The sequence below is a fragment of the Monodelphis domestica genome, chromosome 1 (genome assembly GCF_027887165.1).
Source record: "Monodelphis domestica isolate mMonDom1 chromosome 1, mMonDom1.pri, whole genome shotgun sequence".
NCBI classification, from domain to species: Eukaryota; Metazoa; Chordata; class Mammalia; order Didelphimorphia; family Didelphidae; genus Monodelphis; species Monodelphis domestica.
In genome coordinates, this window is record NC_077227.1 from 482,257,600 (window position 1) to 482,281,209 (window position 23,610).

The following is a 23,610-nucleotide window of genomic DNA, read 5'->3' on the forward strand; positions in this document are numbered from 1 at the left end:
AACTAAACAAAATAAAATGTAGAAAAAAGCCAAGCTTCAGTTTAGGTATCAATGCAAAAGTTGCTTAATTTTCCCCTTATGAGGGGCAAAGTATGCCAAGGAAAAGTTGTATTTACTTTAATATCAAGCAAAAGTCAGCTTTTGTTCCACTGTGATAGATGACTTCAATTCTTAATGATTTAGTGCCCAGAAGAAGGATCCCAAGGCTTGAAAGGAGGTGGAGAGAATAGGAGATAAAATGAGTAAAAAGGAAGTAGGGGCAGCTAGGTGGCAAAGTGGATACTGTGCCAGGCCTGAATTCAAAAATATCTAAATTTAAATCTGGCCTCTGACCCTTTACCTAACTGTGTGTTCCTAGGAAAGTTACTTAATCCTCTTTGCCTCAGTTTCCTCATCTGTAAAATGGGAAGGAGATGGCAAACCACTCCAGTATCTTTGCCAAGAAAACCCCAAATGGGGTTACTAAGAGTAGAGCAAGACTGAACAACAACAAAAAAAGTAAGTATATTTCAGAACAAGGGCCCGGAAAGAATAAAGCAATGGGTCCAATTTGGCCTAAGAGAAGATGTTAGAAGAAATGGAATAAAATAGGTATACTAGCCATACTGCTGAAGCCCAGAAGGGGGAAGCAAGAAGGCTGAGAAGCTTTAGGACATCCTAATAATGAAAACAATTGACATTTATTAAAAACAAGTGGGAAGGTAAGGACTACGTCCCCCTCCCATTTTACAGCTGAAGAAACTGAGGTTCAAAGCCGATAAATGATTTTGCCAAGGTTGACAGAGCCAGCAACTGACTGCTTTGAAATTTGAATACGGGGGTAGCATAACTCCAAATTCAACACTCTACCTACTACCGCTAGACCAGCCCAGGGGGAGGGGGGAGTCAGAATTCAAGGATCGAAACAGGAAGAGCCACGAGTGCAAGGAGGAAACGGTTTGGGACCAGAACGGGAATGATGTGTCTGTGTGTGTGTGTTGGGGGGGGGGGGGTGTCTTGGGCAGCAAGACTGTTGGAATTATAGTTAGAGGAAGGAGATCAACCGCTCATAGGGGGTAAGAAGGAGAATGAAGTCCCAGAGACAAGGACTCGACAGGCGGATAGGGATTCGGGGAGTGGGGGTGGGGAGCGTCTTAGCCTGCGAATAAGAAACCGGGCTCCGGACAGGTAGGTTCCTTCCAACTGAGTGAAAAGATCTAAGTCAGGCCCAGCACGCCTGGGACGAGGCCTGCGCTCGGGAACTTAGAGGAAGGGTGATGTCCAAGGCTGGGGGCCGCCCTGAGGCCAGGGAAGGGGCAACTCATGGTTGCGGTGGGGTTACCTGGAGAAATCGAAGGCGGTAGGAGGGCTCGGCCGGAATGAGGGATGGGGCAGGAGAGGGTCGAAGCCTCCGCTGCCGCCGGGGCCAATGAAGGCGAAGAGTCACTGGAGGAGCCTAGGTGGCCGTGGTCCTCACATCTACACCACCTCCGCCGCCGCCGCCGCCGCCGCCGCCGCCGCCGCCGCCGCCGCCATCTTCCGGCTACGTTGCATTTTGCAAGGCATTGTGGGCAGGCTCTTGAAGGGAGGGCGGGAGAAAGGGAGGAAGGAAAGAGAGGAAGAAGGGGGAGGAGAAGGAAAGAAAAGTAGGGGGAGGAGGAAAAGGAGAAGAAAAAGGAGGGGAGGAAAAGGAAGAGGAGGAAGTGGGGGAGAAGAAGGGGAAGGAGGAAGGGTGGGTGAAGGACTGCACTTCCGCGTTTACCCCGTTGGGGTCCTAAGGCGTGATGCCGTCACGCCCCTCCACGCATGCCACGTAGTTGCCATGGAAAGGGGAGGCTTCTCCCTCCCTCTCTCCCTACTTCCACGTCTCCTTATCCCCATACCTCAAAGGGGAACGTGAGATCAAAGGGACATTGGAGGGCATCTAAGTAAACTTCTCGTCACGGGGTCAAAAGAAGGGTACACGGTGGACGGAGGGCCGCTAGGTGGCGTAGGGGGGGAGAGAGAACGGGACCTGGAGTCAGGAAGACGAGATCAGCATCAAATGGGACCTGTATAATTATTAACATTATAAAGGTGAGGAATTTGGAGCCCAGAAAGTTTGTCTTCTGTTTATACAAACATCATCTCATTCAATCAATAAAACAAACAAGGAGCAAATAGGTATTTAGTCCTTACTCTGTGCCAAGCACCAGGGTAGGCACTGGGATTAAAGACAAAAATGTGATTGTCCCTGCCCACAAAGTGTTTGTATTTAATCAAGGTTGAACGTGTTTACATATAAGTATTTTCGGTGTGAGGGAGGGGTGGGAGCGAGGCTGGGGTCTTATCCAAAGAATTAATGACTCAGGCAATCTCTGTGGCCAGGGAGCAAAATTTATTGAAAGAGGGGAAGGGGGGAAAGCAGTGGAATGACCCTGGTGATGGAGTGACTGTGGTGATGGAAAGGCTTAGTAATGAAAAAGGCCATGGCAATGGAAAGGACTGGCAGTGGAAAGGCTCAGAGATTTTCCAGAATGCTTTTTATCTTGCTTAGTTACTAAGGAAAGGGTCTTTTGTTTGGGCAGTTGTTGCCCTGTATTTCCATGGAACTTATGTAACTTTACCCAATGGTCCGTTTTGGCCTTCCTGGCTTTATTCATGGCTCACTCAATGTAAATGACATACTAATGATAGGTTGAATATCCCGAGGCAACTTTAAGTCAATTTTGCCCGATTCTTCACAGACTCCAAAGGAAAGCAGTAATTGTGGAAATTGAGCATTGTTTGAACCTTGCTGTTCAGAGATCCCAACCAACACCTAGGTTATGTCTAAAGACTGATGTGAAGAGTTTTCTCATAAGTATGAATCTAAGCAACTCATTTGTTTTACCTGAAAGGTAGCCCCAATCTAATCAACTAGTTATTGTTTCTATGTTCTTTTAATTGTATATGGCTACTTGATAGGGTTTGTGGGACACTTCGGCCCACATTATATACACAGTAAATACAGTTTCAGATGACATGATTTGGTCTTAAAAGAACCTAGGAATTCTAAAATGGTATGGGGAGGGAAGGCATTTCAGGCATGGGGGAAAAAGGGCACAGCTTTTTCAAAAGTTTGGAAAATGGAAATTGAGTATTTAGATCAAACAGTCTGTGAAGGATAATGTGTAATGAGGCTAGACAGACAAGCTACAGCAAGGTTGGGAAGGGTTTTAAATGCCAAACAGGAATTTATATTTGATCTTCTATACAGAGTCACTGGAGCTTTCTGAACAAAGGAGGAACATTGCCAGACCTACATTTTGGGATATATGTACACAGACGGACATAAAGATGTTATTCTCCAATCCATACTCCACACAGACATCAAACTAATATATAATATGAATTATTATAGTACAAAATCAGATATGATATATATAATTACACATTATATGAAATACAAACCATGCTGGTTTAAGCCCCCATCATCTGGAATATTTACAATAGTTTCCACATCAGTTTCTCTGTTCCTCAGCCTCCAATGCATATTCTACATAGATGTTAAAGATAGATACATATCAGATTTCAGGTATGAGGTGATAAAGATCTAAGCTTGCATGATGGCCATGAAGAAAGAGAAAGGAACATATATGAAGGGGTGTTTTGAAGTTAGGAACATTGCCTGAATCCATGTTTCCTTACTTCAAGCTCACATTCTTTCCATTGCACCAAGTGTCTGCCTACTAGCTATGGAAAGTACAGTATTTCTTTTTTTCCTATAGAAGCAGAGCCAGGACACCACTACAATTGAATGGAGCCCACTAGACTCTCAGGAATGGCTTCACTCAAGTCTGTCCCAGTACTAAAGAATCTTCTGTCCTATCTTTGAGCATCTTTAAACAGAGGGGGGAAAAACATGAATAAATGAACTTGGAATGGTTTCATTTTTCAGGAATATCAGTGTAATGTAATGGAAAGAGTACTATACCTGGTATCAAGAGAAACTTGATTTGAATACTGGTTCTGATGTTTACTACTTTTGTTATTTTGGGCAAGGCATTTTACGTATTTGAGCCTTAGTTTCCCCACCTGTAAAGTGAATATAACAATACTTACACTATTACTTTTCAAAGTTAGTGTTAGAATAACACATAGGAAAGCTTAAAATACCATTTAATTTTGAGTCAATTATTCTTCCTGTTTTCCCCAGAGCCATTTGATTATATAGGTACAGTATAAGCTATGTTCAACTTGATTCAGCAAATAATGAGCACCTATACAGCTACTGTTCCCAGCTCTCTGCTGGAATGGGGGAGGAGATCGAGAGAAGGGGTAAATAATACATTGGTCCAGCTTTAAAAAAAAAAAGCATTCAATTTAGGAGAGGAGATTGAGAAGTCACCAACAACTATAATAAAAAGATATGTTATGAAGGTATTAGCAATATTAGCACTGTAGTCAATAATAGTGATAAAACAGAGGAGTTGACTGTTTTAGGACTTAGGTGGTGAAAAGCATGAAGATACTGATAAGTAAGTAGCTTTCAATCATCATTATAGTAAGTTCTGGGTTAGTATTTTGTATTTTCTTATTGAGCCCTTTCATTTCAGTAGTGTAGGGAAGTCCCAGTAAGGACATCCTATCAATGTAGATACATCATTGTTCTATCATCTATAGTCCTAGGGAGTTGCCTAGGGTATTGTTAATTTAAATGAATTGCCCAGTCATACATTTGCAGTATATATCAGAAGTGAAAATTAAAGCCAGGTCTCCTGAACTCCAGGCTAAATCCCTATCCAATACACTATGCAGCATTACTGGTGACATTTAAGAAGAGGCTTTTACAAGACCTGTTCTTTTAATTAATTTGGGGTTTGTTTTTTGTGAGTGAAATTTTTCATGGATAGGCAGAAAGATGAGAGAATTCTCTTCTTTGAATGTGACTTTGTGCTTTTTCTTCTTTGTTGCATTAACTCTCATGGTAGTCAAGAAGGGAGGGGAAGAGGAGGAAGAAGGAAGGGAGGAGAGAGAGATTCATTGGATTTTTCATTCCTTTTCCAGATACATGCTCTCTTGTGGTAGTGTTTAGTATTGTTTTTATATGCAAGTGCTGAGATTTTGATGTAAAGATCTTTCAGTTGTAATTTTGCTTACATTTCTTTTAGGACACCTATGATAAGAAGTTGATTTTTTGAGACTCAATACCCAGCACTCCAAATATGGTTTGACAGTCTACTCAAAATGATATAACTGGTGGCAATGGGGGGAATAATGAAAGATTATACAGAGAAGGTAGAAAGTTCAATAGGTTCCTGATCTCAATATTTTATATATACACTCACATTGTCCATTATCAGCTACAATAGTATAATGACCTTAGAGTAGAATGGGAAAATATAGCTGGTATTGCTGAAATTAAGAATAAATGTAATGAAATTAAACTAATAATTTGATAATCTCAGTTTTTAAAAAAATCCTCATGAGTACAAGATGGAGGAGGCATGGTTAGATAACACTTTGCCTAAGAAAACATCTACAGATTTAGAATAATGAGGCATCTTTTGGAAAGATACAGTGGGCTGCAAGCTCAATATGAGTCAATGGTGTGATGTAGCAGCCAAAAAAGCTAATATGATCTTGGGATGAATTATGTGAGGCACAAATACAGGGTTATAAAGGTCCTTCTGACTTTTCAACTCTTCAAGTTTTGGTTAGACTCCATCTGGAGTGTTCAGTTCTGGGCCCAACAGGAATAAATTAGAGAATGTCCAAAGAGGAACACAAATTAGTGAAAATACTCTGGTTTATATCACATGGAGCTTGGTTGAAGGAAGCTGGGGACATTTAGCCTAGAGAAATGATCACAGTGAAGAGATGAAAACTGTCTCTTAAGTACTTGAAAGGTTATCACACCTTTGAGGATCATTAGAATTTTTCTGTTTAGCCTCAGAGGGCAGAACAAGGAACAATGATTGGAAGTTGTAGAAACAAATTTGACGTGATATAATGGAAAATTTCCTAACAAGTAGAGCTATCCAAAAGTGGAATGAACTGTTTGAGGAAGTGATGAGTTCCCCCTTGCTGGTCTTTTTAAACAAAGACTGGATGTCTTTTTGTTTTTGTTTTGGAAATTTATATATGTATATATAATTTTTCCCCAATTACATGTAAAAGCAACTCCAAATTCTCACTCCTCTCCTTGAGAAGACAATTTGATATAGAATAATCATTAGCAGTCATTCAAAATATATTCATTAGCCATATAGCAAAAGAAAACAGAACAAAAACAAATGAACAAAAAACTTTTTTAAGTCCTTTTCAATCTGCATTCAATCATCAATTATTTCTCTAGAGGTAGATCACATTTTTCATCCTAAATTCTTCAAAATTGTCTTGAATCAAGTTTAGGGTAATCTATAGGCCTCAAACTCATGAATGAGATAGGAGAATATCTACCCCAAGCATGTAAAGACTTCCCTTGGAGGAATGGGCAGATGAGAACTTCATTCTAATAGCTATGAAGGTGTATGCTATGGACTGCTTAAAGTTTGGTCAGATATTGAAGTTGCCAAGGTCATTTACTGCATCCCAGGCCATTGACAGTCATCCTGATTTTTATCTTGCCACTGGGCTTCAATGACTCTGGAAGAGAGTGAGGCTTATGAGTTCCAATTTTATTAGACAAGACTATCACCTCATGATGTCATCAGTCCTCTGAGACTAAGAACAAAGAGAAGAAACAAAGATCATTGTATTGTTAGAATAGCTAAGACATTCATAGTTGATCATTGTACAATATTGCTATATACAGTGTTCTTCTGATTCTCTTTTCACTTTGTATCAGTTCATGTCTTACCCAAGTTTTTCTAAAAGCATTCTGCTTGAAAGATTGGATGTCTTCAACCTTACTGCCTGGCGATCTTCAGACCATCATTTTCCTGTGATACAGCCCCCCCCCCTTTTTTTTGGCACAGTCTAGCACTTCTGTTCTCACTCCAGAATCCTAACTTTGTGTCTGGTGAGCATTCGCCCCATATAGCCTGGACACATCCACCATACTGTTTCATGGCAATCTTCATGCCATACTCTTCCCCTGACCCTACCTCTTTCCAAATCTAACTCTGAGAACAGTAATCAAATTAAAACTAATATACCTTGAAAGAACATGTCAATATATTGACCCTCTGACCACAACACCCCTCCTTTGATACCTCTCTTCGATATGTATTGTCTTATTATATTGTAATCTCCTTAAGGTCAGACCATCTTGTTTTTTGTATATTTTATTACCAGCACAATTAGCAGCAGTGTCTGACACATAGTAAGTGCTTAATAAATTCTTTTTCATTCAGGTATGTTGCAGAAGGGGTTTTTCTTTAAGTATAGGGTGACTATATGACTTTTGATTCTGTACTCTCCCATTCAAAATGGATGGGGTAGGAACCATAAAACTGAGGTGGAGGAAACCTTTGATAATATAATTGCATATTGATGAGTTAAATTTTGTGCATGACTATATCAAAAGAATATAATAAAGGGAAGTAATTCTTGCAAACCCAAAAGGTTGCAAAACAAAAACGAGGCAATAGAGTTGCTGATAAACTATAGGACTGCAAGATGGGACTTCTGAATATTTGTGAAAAAAAAGTCTTTGGGATAAGAAACAGGACTTTTGTCAATATGTCAAATGGGGAACAATGTTTGGTAAAGTGAAGAAACCAGAGTTGTTGTTCAAGGGTATAAAAATTGGGGCACAATTAGGGAAATTGTGTACTCTCTCTGGTGTGCTTCTGCATGTATATATTCAGCTTACATGTATAATTCTGGCTATGGCATGTGACGATTAAAAAACTTAAGTTGAAATAGTTTCTGCCTCTTGGTTTTCATGATACAACAATCATAGTGACAAGGGTGACAAGAAGGGGATTACCCTTATGGACTTGAGGCAGAGCCATCATGTGGGAAAATGGCAGCTACTAAGCAGGTTAAGAGGTCTTGAAGTTTCTATCTAAAAAGTCTTCCCACATTTGCTCCTGATCTGCTATCCCTGGAAAGGGAATTAAGTGAACTAAATTTTGTATTAAAGGTATTTGGGCTGATTTTCACATGCACATAGGGTTTCTGGATAGTCAAAGGTATCTTTTGGGACTCCTCTAGAGGAGATGATTAACAGCTTGACCAATCTGATATGTTTCAGGAACATGAAATATTAACTGTTTTATTTGTGTCCTTTTAAGTATATGATTGTTGTTTTATGTCTTGGTAAATCTAAGCTAAATTTTTCATATGACCTGATCATCCAAAGAAAAAGGCATGTATAGAGTGAAAACTTTTCTTAAGAACTCTCAAAACATTCCAAAAGATAAAGTTCCTCTGAAATTTTAATTCTAGCCAAGTTAGAGACAGACACAGATAAGAGGAAAGGAAATCTTTTCCCAATCTTCAGGAATTTATGGCAAATTAAACTAATGAAATATTAAATTTGTAACTGAAATGTAAATGCTCTATTGTGAGTTTCCAAATTATGGTTTAAATGTTTTTTTTTTTATAAATGCTAAAATAGCTTTGTAAATTTGGGGATAGTACATTATAGAAATTTTCTAAGAGAATAAATTTTGTGAAAGTTACATGGGAATACCATTTGGATATTTTTAAATTACTCTTTCCCTGGAGAGTGTTTTAGTTTAGAGACAATATTTTAGTGAAACCAGAGGAAGAAATTTCACTGACTTAAAAAAAAAGGAGCTGAAACTATTTTAAAAGTATTATCAGCAAAGTCTAAAATTGAAAAATTATTCCAATAGTTCTTTGTATGGGAGGTAGATAGCATTCCCCATCATATCAAGATTGTCCCAGATAATTGTATTGCAGGAAGTAGCCAAGTTTTCACAGGGAATTATCCAATATTACTGTTATTGTGTATAATGTCCTCCCAGTTCTGCTTATTTCACTTTGCATCAGTTCTTACAGATCTTCCCAGTTTTTTTCTGAAATCATCTTGCTTATTTCTTTTAGCACAATAGTATTCCATCACCAACATGTACCACAATTTGTTCAGCCATTCCCCAATTGATGGACATCCCTTCAATTTCCAATTCTTTGCCACAAAAAATAGAGTGCCTATAAATATTTTTGTAAGAGTAAGTCCTTTCCCTTTTTTTATTATCTCTTTGGGATATAAACTCAGTAGTGGCATTATTGGATCAAAGTTTTATATCCCTTTAGGTATAGTTCCAGATTGCCCTCCAGAATGGTTGGATCAGTTCACAACTCCACCAACAGTGCATTAGTAGGATCATCTATTATTAACTCTTTATTGACCATGAAATGAGAAAGAATTATTTAAATTAGGAATTCATTTGAAAATAAGTAAAATTTAATTTGGGAGAATGTGTTATGTTACCACTATATTTTCTTTTGTGAATAATATAACAGAACTTAACTGTTAGGTAAACAAGAAGCAAAGTTACCTATAAAATGGAATAGACCAAGCATTTGTAGGCTCTTAAGAATACAAAAATATTTCAATTAATTTGTACTGTGTAATAGAAATCTGTGCTAAATTTGCAAAGGAAAAATTGAAAGGAGTAAAAATGTCTTACATAGTTAGTATAGGAAATTATTTGGAAATAAAAATAAGATGGTATTAAGAAAATAGAAGTAAAAATGGTGACATCAGAATATGATAAGAAAATCAAATTGTTTTGAAGGACTTTAATCAAAATCCATTGGAAGAAATTTTTTTTAAAGGAAGAGAAAAGGTTTAATTAAGCATGTAGAAATGAGGGGAGAATGGAAAGTAAAAGAAAATTATAGTCTGTTTTCACTGACAATGTGAATAGAGAAAGGCTTTAAAAAGTAAAAGGCCTGGAGTTTTGAAAAGAGAGTCTTAAGGAAAATTTTTAATCCCATTAACATAAGAAGGGCATGAGATACTCTTTGGAGAAAAGCCAGTTAGCACTTTGAAATAGATGATATTCTGTCACTACATTTTTCAAATGAAAATTATAGTAATAAATTTTCAAAATGGAATTACTTGAGCACAACATACCAAAATTTTAAAAATATCTTTAGAAGGATATGTTTTAGTTCTTTCGTTAGGAATATTTAGGTTATGTTTACAATTTCCATGTTTTAGAAAACTCTCATGGACCCTAAAAGATGGGGAGAATATAAGACTGCCATTTAAAATCTTTGATAGTAGACTAACTGAATAGCAGGACCTATAATTTGAAGTGCTTATATCAAATGACCCTTGGGGAAATTGAGATTCTGTATGATATTATTTGTAAATATAGATTTAAATATGATTGAATTTATTCTAGTCTCATGAGATATTTTCTTCCATTAGGATGATTGTGATGTTTGACACTTTATAAGTAAATCAAGCCTTAATGGAAAATACACTTAATATTTGGCATTAAGCAAAGTTTTTTATTTATTAAATAAATGTTTATTTATTAAGGTAATGTAAATTGAAAAAATACATTTTATGAGAAATATAATTAGATAAAAATTCTACTGGTCTTGAATGCAATCAATATAGAATGCCAAACTGGATAAGATGAATAAAGTGCTTTTTTAAAAAATTAATTTATTTTTTAAACATTTTATTTGGTCATTTCTGAGCATTATTCATTGGAGACAAAGATCATTTTCTCCCTCCCACCCCCCCACCTATCCCATAGCCCACACGCGATTCCACTGGGTATCACAAGTGTTCTTGATTTGAACCCATTTCCATGTTGTTGGTGTTTGCACCAGAGTGTTCATTTAGAGTCTCTCCTCAGTCATATCCTCTCAACCCCTGTAGTCTAGCAGTTGGTTTTCCTCGGTGTTTTTACTTCCACAGTTTGTCCTCTGCTTGTGGATAGTGTTTTTTCTCCTAGATCCCTGCAGATTGTTCAGGGACATTGCATTGACACTAATGGAGAAGTCCATTACCTTCGATTGTACCACAGTGTGTCAGTCTCTGTGTACAATGTTTTTTCCTGGTTCTGCTCCTTTCTCTCTAAATCACTTCCTGGAGGTTGTTCCAGTCTCCATGGAATTCCTCCACTTTATTATTCCTTTTAGCACAATAGTATTCCATCACCAACATATACCACAATTTGTTCAGCCATTCCCCAATTGAAGGGCATCCCCTCATTTTCCAAGTTTTGGCCACCACAAAGAGCGCAGCTATGAATATTCTTGTACAAGTCTTTTTCCTTATTATCTCTTTGGGGTACAAACCCAGCAGTGCTATGGCTGGATCAAAGGGCAGACAGTCTTTTATCGCCCTTTGGGCATAGTTCCAAATTGCCCTCCAGAATGGTTGGATCAATTCACAGCTCCACCAACAATGAATTAGTGTCCCTACTTTGCCACATCCCCTCCAGCATCCATTGCTTTCCTTTGCTGTCATGTTAGCCAATCTGCTAGGTGTGAGGTGATACCTCAGAGTTGTTTTGATTTGCATCTCTCTGATTATAAGAGATGTAGAGCACTTTTTCATGTGCTTATTAATAGTTTTGATTTCTTTGGCTGAGAACTGCCTGTTCATGTCCCTTGCCCATTTATCAATTGGAGAATGGCTTGATTTTTTGTACAATTGATTTAGCTCTTTGTAAATTTGAGTAATTAAACCTTTGTCAGAGATTTCTACGAAGATTGCTTCCCAATTTGTTGCTTTCCTTCTGATTTTAGTTACATTGGTTTTGTTTGTACAAAAACTTTTTAATTTGATGTAGTCCAAATTATTTATTTTGCATTTTGTGACTCTAAGTCTTGCTTGGTTTTAAAATCTTTTCCTTCCCAAAGGTCTGACATGTATACTATTCTGTGTTTGCCTAATTATCTTATAGTTTCCTTCTTTATGTTCAGGTCATTCACCCATTTTGAATTTATCTTGGTGTAGGGTGTGAGGTGTTGATCTAAACCTAATCTTTCCCACACTGTCCTCCAATTTTCCCAGCAGTTTTTATGAAATAGTGGATTTTTGTCCCAAAAGCTGGGATCTTTGGGTTTGTCTTAGACTATGTTGCTGAGGTCACTTACCCCGAGTCTATTCCTAAAGTGCTTTTTTCATGTGTAAGATAATTTGGAAATTCATTCAATTGCATTGATATAATTTGTCTGGAAATAAATTTTTTTCATAATTTTGTTATTATGTTTCTAGATTTTCTTGTATGATGAATTTTGGGGAACTATTGTATTAGAAATGCTGTTAAGAAAATGATGCCATTATATCATTAGAAAATCAACTACTCTTTTGATATGGATGTTCTGAAATTATTATTAAAGACTATTGTTACAATGTTAAAACTGTGAGACTGGAATTCACCTCCCTCTGTTTTAATTTAATCAGCAAGGGACTTGGAATTCCCCTCCCTTTTAATTTAATCAATCAGAGACCTGGAGGTCCTTTGAGATGTACAAGGATACACAAGCCCACAGTAAAAGGAAGTTGAAACCAAAGAGACAGGAAATTGATCCCACAGGCATTGCTCTTCTGGGTGGTGCCAGGCAAATTAAGGAACTATGATTGGTTCCTGAGATGTGATTTGGGAGAGCTAGTGGGTGGAGAAAACAGTTTATAATGGTGTTTTCAGAAGGATGAACACATAATCTTGCTTTAGTTACACTCTTGCTGGAGACACTACTGTGCTAGTGACTCTTGCTGAAGGGAGATGCTTACTCTGGGGATTCTTGCTGAAGAGACTCTCGCAGACTTCTGACTGGAAATTGGAACCTGAAATTCATAAGGGTATTTAGCTAAACTGCTCACTACCTCTTTCCTACATATCCCTCTCTTTACTATCTCTACTTTGATTAAACTAAATTGTTAAAGCTACTAAGACTCATAATTTCATTTTCATTATTACAATTTGGTGACCTTTTTAACTATTAGAAAACCTATCAAATATTTAATTGGATACATTTTTTTTTAAAGGAAGAATAATTACTATGTGAAAAAAATTTTTTTTAATCTTTTAAAATAATTATCTGTAAGGGGGCAGCTGGGAAGCTCAGCGGATTGAGAGTCAGGCCTAGAGTTGGGAGGTCCTAGGTTCAAATCTGGCCTCAGGCACTTCCTAGCTGCGTGACCCTGGGCAAGTCACTTGACCCTCATTGCCTAGGCCTTACCACTCTTCTGCCTTGAAGCCAATACACAGCATTGACTCCAAGACGGAAGGTAAGGGTTTAAAAAAAATTATCTGTAAACTTGACAGGTTCCTTTGGATTTTCTACTTGTACAAGGTCATAAAATTCTGTCAGCCCTGTGAAAGAATAATATTGTAAAATAATGAATTGATTTGCTGTGGAATTGGGATTGATTTGTGATTTTGAAAATTATGAAACCACACCAAGCAGAATATATATTGAAGTTATACTTTGAGCCAACTTACTCTTAATAGATTCTAATATTAAAAACTAATTTTTGCCTAAGGAAGTTAATATATAATACCTTAAGAAATGGATATCTGTTCATCTGAAGATTTATAGTAAGCAACCAGTAATTCTTATCCAGTTTTCTGTGTCTCTCCCCACCCCTGCCTCCCAGGTTTTGTGAACTTTCATATATTCACCATCTATACAGAACTACAAAAAATAATATTTTAAAAAAATTATAATAATTGACTTTTATACTAGCATGAGTTTAAACTAAAAAAGAGAAAATAAATAATTCTGAGTAAATTTCTTTCTGAAAGACCTGGCAAACTTTTTATTGTTAACTAGCTATTATTAAGCAACATGAGAGAAGTAGTCATTCCTATAACTTAGGCCGAAGTTGTGATCAGTGAAACTTGCTCTTTGAGGTAAAATTTCTTGCAGCTGTAACTTGATATTGTTCTGAGTTTTGAATTCATGTATTTTTTTCTGAATTATCAATTAGTAATCCACTTTTTAAGGGAAATCCCATAGGCTGCTGAAAGGGATTATGATCTGAAACCTGCTACAAGCAGATGTTTGTTCTTGAAAAAGTTGAAAGGGGGACCTTTAAGGTAATGACAGAACCCTTGACTCAGTTTCTTCATTGCATTGTTTCCTTTTTGAACAGGAACACTTCCCTCCTGGTTAATCCTGAATCTGGCCATGCTAGTCTGTGAATAATGTGGAACTTTGATGTAAAATTGTCTGTTCCAAAAAGTTGTCTGACTTATCTGAAATCAAAGGATGATTTATCATGCTATACTAGTGCTAAGTCATTCCATTCTCTTAGGCTTAAGCCTGGAGGAACAGGTTTGATGTTGCTACAATCATATCCCTCCTTCCTTTCATATAAAAATATATTTATATAACGAATCTTGTTGTTGCAATGTTCCAGCACCTCTGAGTTGCAATAATGGGATGCAAGTATAAAGTACCTTATTGGGTAGCCTACTTTGATGTTTTTCCTACAACTCTCATTTATAAGGTTAGCTCCATAAGGTCTGAACTTTCACCAAATGAACTAATTACTGGAAGCTCAATCTGATTAGATTACTAAAAAGTCAGGTTTTTCTAAAGTATATTAATTCTTATCATTAACAGACTTTAGGAGTATTAACTACAGAATCCCCATAAATGCCCTAGAATATGAATGATGGTTGATAGAGAAGTGAGAGCTGGGGTATCCTGATTGGAGTTAGGTCCTTCCTGGGGGCAGCCAAACTGGGGAATGGTAGAAGAGGACATGCACATTTGCATTGATCAGACATATGAAGGAACATATCATAGACACTGCTAAAAGACTTGATACCTCTAAAACTACAACTAAATTGGATGTCTGTGTTGTCATAAGCAATTAATTTTGCTTGTTTAATTTTGGGCATGTGTTATGAACTTATCTATTCTGCAAGAGGAATATCATTTTTGCTCAGACTGGAACCACTTTGGGAATAGTGAGAAAAGTGTGAGACTACTAATAGTCTCAAAAGGGGTAATTAAGGGGCTAAATTTTGTGTACAAATATAACTGAATGCAATAATAGAGGAAAATAATTTTGTCAACCCACAAGGTTGCAAGCAAAAAGAGGAGGCAACAGAGTTGCTAATAAACTGTAGGATTATATGACAGGAGATCTCTGGATGTTCTTGAAAATAGTATGTCTTCAAGATAAAAAAAAGACTTGTATCACTATTATGTCAATGGGCAACAATATCGGGTAAAGAGAAGAAACCAGAGTTGTTTTGTAGTCTCTGGCATGCTACCTGCATGCATGTATTCAGCAACATGTATACATTCTGGCTACCTCATGTGACAACAAACTTCTTTATTTGAGATAGTTTTTACTTCTTGATTGTTATGACCCAACAGGTACATAAGTACTTAGGCATATAGGGGCATAGGTGTCTACTAGGAACCTTTGAAGTGATTTGAACCAGTTGAACTACATTGAATCAATTTGGTTTGAATATAGGCATGAAATAGGGCAACTAGGTCTGTAGATAAATTAGGTCTTTAGGCATTTAGTACTTAGGTAGACAGATACTAAGATAATTAGGTATTATTTAGAAACCTTTGAATTATACCATTTTATTCTGTATTAAATTGTTTATAAACTGGATTTAGCTAGTTTGAACCAGAGGGTTTGAACTAGATTAAATATATACACTTCAGTATGGTAATTAGGTATAATTAAATATGGGAACTTGAATATGTATTTAAAGTCCATAGGTAATTAGGTACTTAGGTAAGTAGATAATTTAGTATTTTTGTCCTTGGTACTTAGGCACATATGTGCTTGGTAATTAGGTATTTAGATATTATTTAGGTATTTTGAAAATATTTAGAGACCATCTAATTAATTTAAACCAGATTAAACTGGTTTGAACTGGAATGAAATAGTACTGGATTGGTGTGAACTACATTGAATATAGGCATTTGTGATAATTAGGACTTAAAAATAATTACTTAGTAATTAGGTCCCTAGGTAATTAAGTACTAAGGTCCTTAGGTAATTAGACAAGTACTTAGGTCTTTAGGTAATTAGGTGATGAGTATCTTGGTCTTTAGGCATGTAGGTAATTAGTTATATAAGTACCTGGGCACTTATGTAATTAAATACTTAGGTCACTAGGCAGTTAGATAATAAAGTTCTTAGGTAATGAAGTACTTAAGTCCTTAGAAAATTAGGTATTGAAATACTTAGGTCCTTTGGTAATTAAGTGATTAAGGACTTAAATCCTTGGGCAATTAGGTTATTGACTTGAGTTCTTAGGTAATTAGGTATATATAAGTACTTGAACACTTGGCATTTAGATAATACCTTTAAATTTTAAACCTGATTTAACCAGTTTGTATTGTTTAGAGCCAGATTGTTCTGGTTATAACATTTAAAAGCATCTGGTTTGAACTGCTTTGAATACAGGCACTTATACTAATTATTACTTTGTAATTAGTATGGTAACTAGGTAATTATGTACTTAGACATTAAGTTCTTAGGTCCTTAGTGTGAACTTGGAAATAACTCCACCCTAATTAGATATACTTTAGGGAAAGATAAAGTTATAAACTCCTGATTGAACAATGAAGGTACTTAACTCATATCTTATAGTGAAGCTAGAACCTTAAGCTAGGTCTATTTTTAGATCTAATACAAAAAGGTGTTAAGTACCTGTAAAGGTTAAATTAATCACAAAAAGGTCAAGTAACTCACAAAAGGCAAGCTGAACAAGGAAGTGTGAAGTATCTCAGAAGATATAATCTAACCAGAGAAGGTGAGAACTAAAGAGTGGTGAGAACTAAGAATGGGCATTCCTGGAAAAAAGCATCTACTGTGATTGGTAGATATAAAAATTTAGGGGAGGTGACATAAGAGAAAATTCTCTTTAAAAGGAGGCTAAAAGTCAGTTCAGGATTATTCTGAACTCAGTTCAGGAGATTGAGTTCAATAGAGGACTGGAACCCAGCTTGGAGATGGTCTCGTGGTGAGTGATAAGACTGACTCCCTTACCCCTAGGCTCAGGGTAGGCCACTTTGGCCAAGGCCTTTAACTACTTCCTGGCTCAGCCTTAGCCAGAGCAGTTTAAATTAATTCTCTCTCTCTCTCTCTCTCTCTCTCTCTCTCTCTCTCTCTCTCTCTCTCTCTCTCTCTCTCTCTCTCTCTCTCTCCTTAATTCCTTCACTCTATATTAATTAAAATCTCCATAATCCCCAGCTGACTTGGGTATTTTATTATTTGGGAATTTTCCCTAGCAATCAATCATTTAGATTTAAGTCAAAACACTAAAATTATCTTACATTAGCTAACCAGGCAATTAAGTACTTAGGGCTTTAAGTACTTAGGTAATTAAGCATTTAGATATTTAGGTACTACCTTTAAACTATATTGAACCCTGTACAGACTGTATAAAACTGCATTAAATATATTTGAATCAGAACTGGATTGTACAGGTTTAAACCAGTTTCATTTGAACTGAATTAAATATAGATACTTAGATATGCTAATTACCTCTGAGTAATGAAGTACTTAGGTAATTATGTACTTAGCCACTTAAGTTCTTAAGTAATTAGGTACATAGGTAATTAGGTGTTCTTTTTAGGTGCCTTTGAACTAAATATAACCTGATTGAGGCAGTTGAATTGGTTTGAACTAGTCTAAATATATAGGTCTTTAGGAATGGTAATTAGGTACTTAGGTAATTAGGCAATTATTTACTTAGGCGCTTAGACCTTTAGGCATATAGGTATTTATGTACTTGGGCACTTGGGCAATTTAAGTACTTAGGTACCTAGTCACTTAGGTAAATGACAGCAACATTTAGGTATTTAGGTAATCAGTTAATTAGGTAATTAAGTAGATGAGCATTTAGGTATTTGAGTCCACAGGTAATTAGCTACTTTGTCACTTAAGTACTTCTGTCCTTAGATAATTAAGTACTTTGGCATTTAGGTACTTATGTACACAACACTTGGGTAATTAGGTATTTAATACTTGGGTACTTAGTTACAAAGGTACTAAGATTTATAGATACTTAAATAGAAAGTTACTTAGGGAATTGAGTTACCTTGCCTCTGCCCTTGATAATCTATTACTTTTAATTTGACTTCTTCATGATGCTATAGGAAGTTTATTATTGGGTAATCTCATCATTGGGTAAGATCCTTAGGTTCTTCATGTCATGATTATGCCTCTGTGATTGGAGGGAGGGACCGTGAACTCCAAACCTCCATTTAAGGATAGGCTTCATCTCAGATTTCTTTTTTGTCACTTGGCTACACTACCTTAGGACTTTTCTGACTGCCTTTTTCACAATGCCCTAATGCTGAGTCCCTTCTCTCCATCTCTGACCACTGCTTTTCAGCTTCTTTTTGTGTTTTGTCTTCCCCACTAGATGAGGGATTATCTTTTTTCTTTTTTTACCCCCAATGCTTAGTGTAGAGCCTGGCACATAGGGGGTGCTTAATAAATATTTATTTACTATTATTTATTAACTTTGGCCCAGGACCCTGATTCAACCTAGAGAACTTCTCTGATGTTGTTTACCATTTCTGCTACACTTTTTTTTTAAACCCTTACCTTTTGCCTTAGAATCAATACTATGTATTATTAACAAGGCAGAAGAATGGTAAGGGCTAGGTAATGGGGGGTTAAGCGATTTGCCTAGGGTCACACAGCTAGGAAGTGTCTGAGGCCAGATTTGAACCTAGGGCCTCCTGTCTCTAGGCCTGACTCTCAATCCACTGAGCTACATAGCTGCCCCCCTACTACTACACTTTTTAAAGAAATCTTTCTCTTGCCCTTCAATTTTCATTTATGAACCTATACACTGATTATTCTTTGCCTCTACAATTCTGTTTCCTGTTTCTTCTGAATGAATTATCATTCAATGAAACACATATTAAGCATTTACTATGTACTCAGCATTGTGCTAAGTACTAGGCATGCAAATACAAACAAGCAAGACAATTTCTGCTCTTACAGACCTCATATTTTAATCTAATGAAGGGAAATAATGCAAAAAGAGAAGCTAGATGGGTATAGATTTCAGAGTGGTTTGGTAATGACTAAGAAGTGAAGTGGAGGCCTGATTCTGGGCAAGACAAAGAGAAAGCTTACCGACTAAAATTCAGAGTTATATATATAGAGAGAGTCCAAGTTTCTGATGTGAGAAGGATGGCAGAAGAGAAATTGATATAGTTTGGAAATGGCTGAGTGAGACAAAAGTGTGAAGCTTCCAAGGGTCCCTGTTTCTGGAAGAGATGGGGGGTCGGGATGGAGACAAAGAGGGGAGGAGGGAGTCAATAGATGGGAAAGGGAGGCCAATAATAATATAGCCTGAATACTCAGAATACAAGCATATTCTTCTTAACATAACAAATGCCATCAAGGACTAGATAGACAGGCTAATTTTAGGAAGGGCCAGAGGGAAAAGAGTATATCCATGTATTGAGGTAGTACAATTAGCAAAAGTAAGTCAGGGGCATTTGACTGAATAAGGGGAATCATCAGTTCAAAGTCAGATTAGTGGACAACATTCTCCTCTTTTGTTTTCCTAAATGAGAAGCAGCTGTGTTTGGGTGGTAGATACCCTAACATTGTTATGAGGGTTCCATCTCTCACCTCTTCTGAGGCAAACCACAATCATAGAAGGCATCTGCCCTACCTACCTGTGAATCCCTGCTTTTTATTTCACCAGGGCATGGGGTCAGGTGAGATAGTACACATGTAGGATTTTGTTTCCCCTTTTGTGATGAGTATAATTATATACATGAATAAATCTTGGGCTGGGTGTGCCTTCCACTGGCTTCCCTCCTTCCCCTCACAGTAGAATATTTAATTATTTGATCACCCACAATAAAGGGATATTAATATTATTCCTCTGAGTATATCAGCATATCTGGGCTACTATAACCATTATGCTTGGTTCCTTCCTTGAATATTCATATCTCTGCCTTTGAGGCCTGAGCAAATGATGAAGTGGGTAGACTCTGTCTTTCTTCCTTCTTGGTCCCCTAGTCTCTCTACTTATTTCCTACATTCATTTACCCATCTTGCTTTCTGTTGACTGATAACTAATGGAGCAGATTGTCTTATAAGGGAGCTTAGTATTTGCCAAACTTCTCTGAGTCTTGGTTTTATCATCTTTAAAATTGTTAGGATAGCCTCTAAGATCCTTTCCAGTTCCAGATGTATGATAATATAATCCCTCTCACAAAAAATATTTAAGTAGAGTCAATTTGGTGATCACCTATCAAGACTGCTATATGTTCATGCATGGAAGATTGGATTAGGTTACATCTAAGGGCCTTTATAAATTTGATATTCTCAAATTATGTGATTGAAACTCCTTCAAAGTGATAATGAATCATAAGACCTTATGTTGTCTTTCCTTCAGCCAGGAGGAGCATTTGCATTTTAATAGAAGGCTAAGAAAGGTAGAAAAGTTTTCAAAGTGATGAGTGAAATTCTAATGGCCGGATTTGGGGCACTGTGACTAGAGGTGGAAAGATATTTGTGGGTGGAAAATTTCCAAGTACATTGTTAATACCACTACATTGTGCCATTTACATTTGGTTCTGACTATACCATATGTAAGTCCTAGTGAAAAAGGAAGTTTAATCTGTGAAGTAGGCCCTGTTACGTACCTTGGAGAATTCTAGGCACCAGGTCTACAAATTGGCTTCTCATCTTAGTCCAGCCATTTATTATCTTTTTTTTTTTATTTTATTTGATCATTTCCAAGCATTATTCATTAAAGACATAGATCATTTTCTTTTCCTCCCCCCACCCCCCATAGCCGACGCATAAATCCACTGGGCATTACATGTTTTCTTGATTTGAACCCATTGCTATGTTGATAATATTTGCATTAGAGTGTTCATTTAGAGTCTCTCCTCTGTCATGTCCCCTCAACCGCTGTATTCAGGCAGTTGCTTTTCCTCGGTGTTTCCACTCCCATAGTTTATCCTTTGCTTATGAATAGTGTTTTTTTCTCCTAGATCCCTGCAAATTGTTCAGGGACATTACACCGCCACTAATGGAGAAGTCCATTATGTTCGATTATACCACAGTGTATTAGTCTCTGTGTACAGTGTTCTCCTGGTTCTGCTCCTCTCGCTCTGCATCACTTCCTGGAGGTTGTTCCAGTCTCCATGGAACTCCTCCACTTTATTATTCCTTTTAGCACAATAGTATTCCATCACCAACATATACCACAATTTGCTCAGCCATTCCCCAATTGATAGGCATCCCCTCGTTTTCCAGTTTTTGGCCACCACAAAGAGCGCAGCTATGAATATTCTTGTACAAGTCTTTTTGTCCATTATCTCTTTGGGGTACAGACCCAGCAGTGCTATGGCTGGATCAAAGGGTAGATCATTTATTATCTTCTTGACCTTGGACAAGTAAATGTACCTCTGTACCTCAATTTGCTTTTCTATAAAATAGAGATAACATCTTTTGCCATATCTACCTCACATTGCCTTTTTACATGCCTACTATGTTTTAAACATTGTGTTAGATACTGGAGATAAAAAGTTAAAAAACCCCTGCTATCTGGAACTTTTCATTCTAGCAGGGAGTCAACACTGCTACTTCTAAGTATATATAGACATTGGACTGATGATTTGATTGGCATAGAGAACACCCAGATGAAGAAACTCTCTCTCAATGAAAATGGACACATCCTTTGCAATTTATGGTCCTTGAAAGCTCCCTGGGGATACTGAAAACTTAAGTGTAACTTGCCCAGTGTAATACAAGTATCAGAATCCCAGATCTTCCTGACTGAAGCTGGCTTTTTAACTACTCTGCATTGCTACCTCCATTCAAAATATATACAAAATACATCCTATTAATTTGTGGAATAGGAAAAAGATTAACAATTGGAGAAAACTCAGGAAAGATCTCATTCAAAGTTAAACTTGAGATGAGCTTTGAATGAGATAATATATCTAAAGCAACTTTGAAGATTCTAAAATATTAACTGACTCTGTGACTAAAAGTCATATAGTGAGTAGCAACAGAGCCATTACTAGAACTCCAGTTTCTAGTCCTCTAACTCCCAACTCAGTTCTCTTCCCATAAAACAGGTTGCTTCTTTTATTATCACACCCACAGCTACTCTTACTTTTTCCTCCTTTTATTTGTTCCTTTTTTGGCATTGCTTGCTTTAGAAAATAGATAAGTAAATATAACTTTGTTTTTGTGAACTTGATACAGCAGTATTTCTATCCAAGTATCAGGCCCCTATTATCACTAACTGTCACCATATACTCTAGATTTGTTGTGGAGTGTTGCAAAGAGAATAAGAAGATTTGAGGAGAGACAGAGAGGATAAAGGAAAGAGAAGATGGAAAAGATGAAAGGATAGAAAAAAGGAGAAATGAAAAGAGACAAGTCAAGGAGGGAAGGGAAAAGAAGAGAAAAGAAGAGAAGAGAAAAAAAGAGAATTATCTGTATCTACCCTAGTTGGGGAATAAATGGAAAATCACAAAGACAACTGGACTGAGATTAATTTGCCATGTATGTCAAAAACTACAAACCTGAGGTGTCATTTAGTGCATCTCATCTCACAGTCATTATCCAAGACATTTGAGGTTTCTTTATCCTTGACAGCAAAAGCTTAGCCTGGCAGCACCTGGGATATAGTAGGCTTTTAATAGTTGCTTGCTGATTAATTGATGAGCTAATGATTAATGTGTATTATGAGAGGGGTATCTGCTTTTATTTCTGATGCTTATCTTAATAGCTAGATTGAACGAGCTTCAATAGCAATATGACATATTTGAAAGAGACCAGATGTAAAATCAGAGGACTGTGATTTTTAGATTCTCTCCATCTTGCTTGGTCTAGCACCCAGGAATGTGCACACCCACATTATATAGGCATGTGCAAGCAAATGACAAATCAGAAACAGCAGACAGACCCCTGGGCTGTCCTAAGTCAAGCTAAGCTATCATTGGTACAGATGAGGCACAGCAAAGTGGTGTAAAACCTTCTATATAATGCACGTCACTTCCTCTCACTCCCTTTTCCCTGGAGAGGCGACTCTGGCTGGCAGCGTGCTAAGCGTTCCGACATCTTGGCGTGGTGGCAGCTATTTGTCCAGGTTTGGCGGGTTTGACGGTGAGTTTGCCCTTGGGCTGATTCAGGTTCCGGCATTTTGGCTGAGCCCTTTTGGAGTTCAGGCTGATTCCTTCCTCCTTATTTTCTAGAGCCTCTGGTCTTCCTTCTGGCACTAGCCAGGCGGGAGAAATCCTACTCCCTTTCTTTCTTCCTTCTTCTTAATCTCTTTCCACTATATCAATTAAATCACCATGAATTTCCAGATGACTTGGGTATTTTATTATTTGGGATTTTCCCTGGCGACCAGTTAAATTTAGATTTTAAGTCACAACACTAAAATTATCTTTACAATTTTGGCTGACCACATCAGTTGTGATGAAATACCCTCAATCTTCTTAACTTTTCTAAATCTTTTCTCTACTGTGACTAAGTTCAGCTTTTAATAGCTTATTTTGATCAGCTGTAGAGGTAAGTAAATTTGGAATTTTTTCCCTCTCTCCTTAAATTAGATAGAATACAGCTGTTTTTCCTTTTTTTTTTTAAATTCAAAGTGGCAGGACTGAGAAAGCTGTTTAGCTACAAATCCCCTTTCCCTTAGGGAACAACTGCCCATATTGCTCTTAATTAGGAGTTAAGGGGATCTAAAGAGAGTTTTTGGCCTTGCCCTGCTCCCCACATGTTTTGTG

The 23,610-nt window shown here is 37.1% G+C and overlaps 1 protein-coding gene and 2 long non-coding RNA genes across 5 annotated transcripts in view; 2 read left to right on the forward strand and 1 right to left on the reverse strand.

Moving 5' to 3' along the window:
* Positions 1-1,900, reverse strand: part of ARFGAP1 (ADP ribosylation factor GTPase activating protein 1) — a 32,747-nt gene extending 30,847 nt beyond the window's left edge. Inside the window, exon 1 of one of the 3 annotated variants that reach the window (XM_001368036.4) lies at positions 1,322-1,900. The gene's annotated coding sequence lies outside the window, so the exon portion shown is untranslated. The remainder of the gene's footprint in view (positions 1-1,321) is intronic. The other 2 variants (XM_007475567.3, XM_016427821.2) reach the window with 2 other exon arrangements.
* LOC103095124 (uncharacterized) lies at positions 708-22,358 on the forward strand. The gene is made up of 2 exons (XR_001626185.2): positions 708-1,167; positions 22,138-22,358. It is a non-coding gene; the product is annotated as an uncharacterized LOC103095124 (long non-coding RNA).
* Positions 1,916-7,018, forward strand: LOC107650603 (uncharacterized). The gene is made up of 2 exons (XR_001626186.2): positions 1,916-2,055; positions 3,729-7,018. It is a non-coding gene; the product is annotated as an uncharacterized LOC107650603 (long non-coding RNA).
* Positions 22,359-23,610: the final 1,252 nt, after the last annotated feature.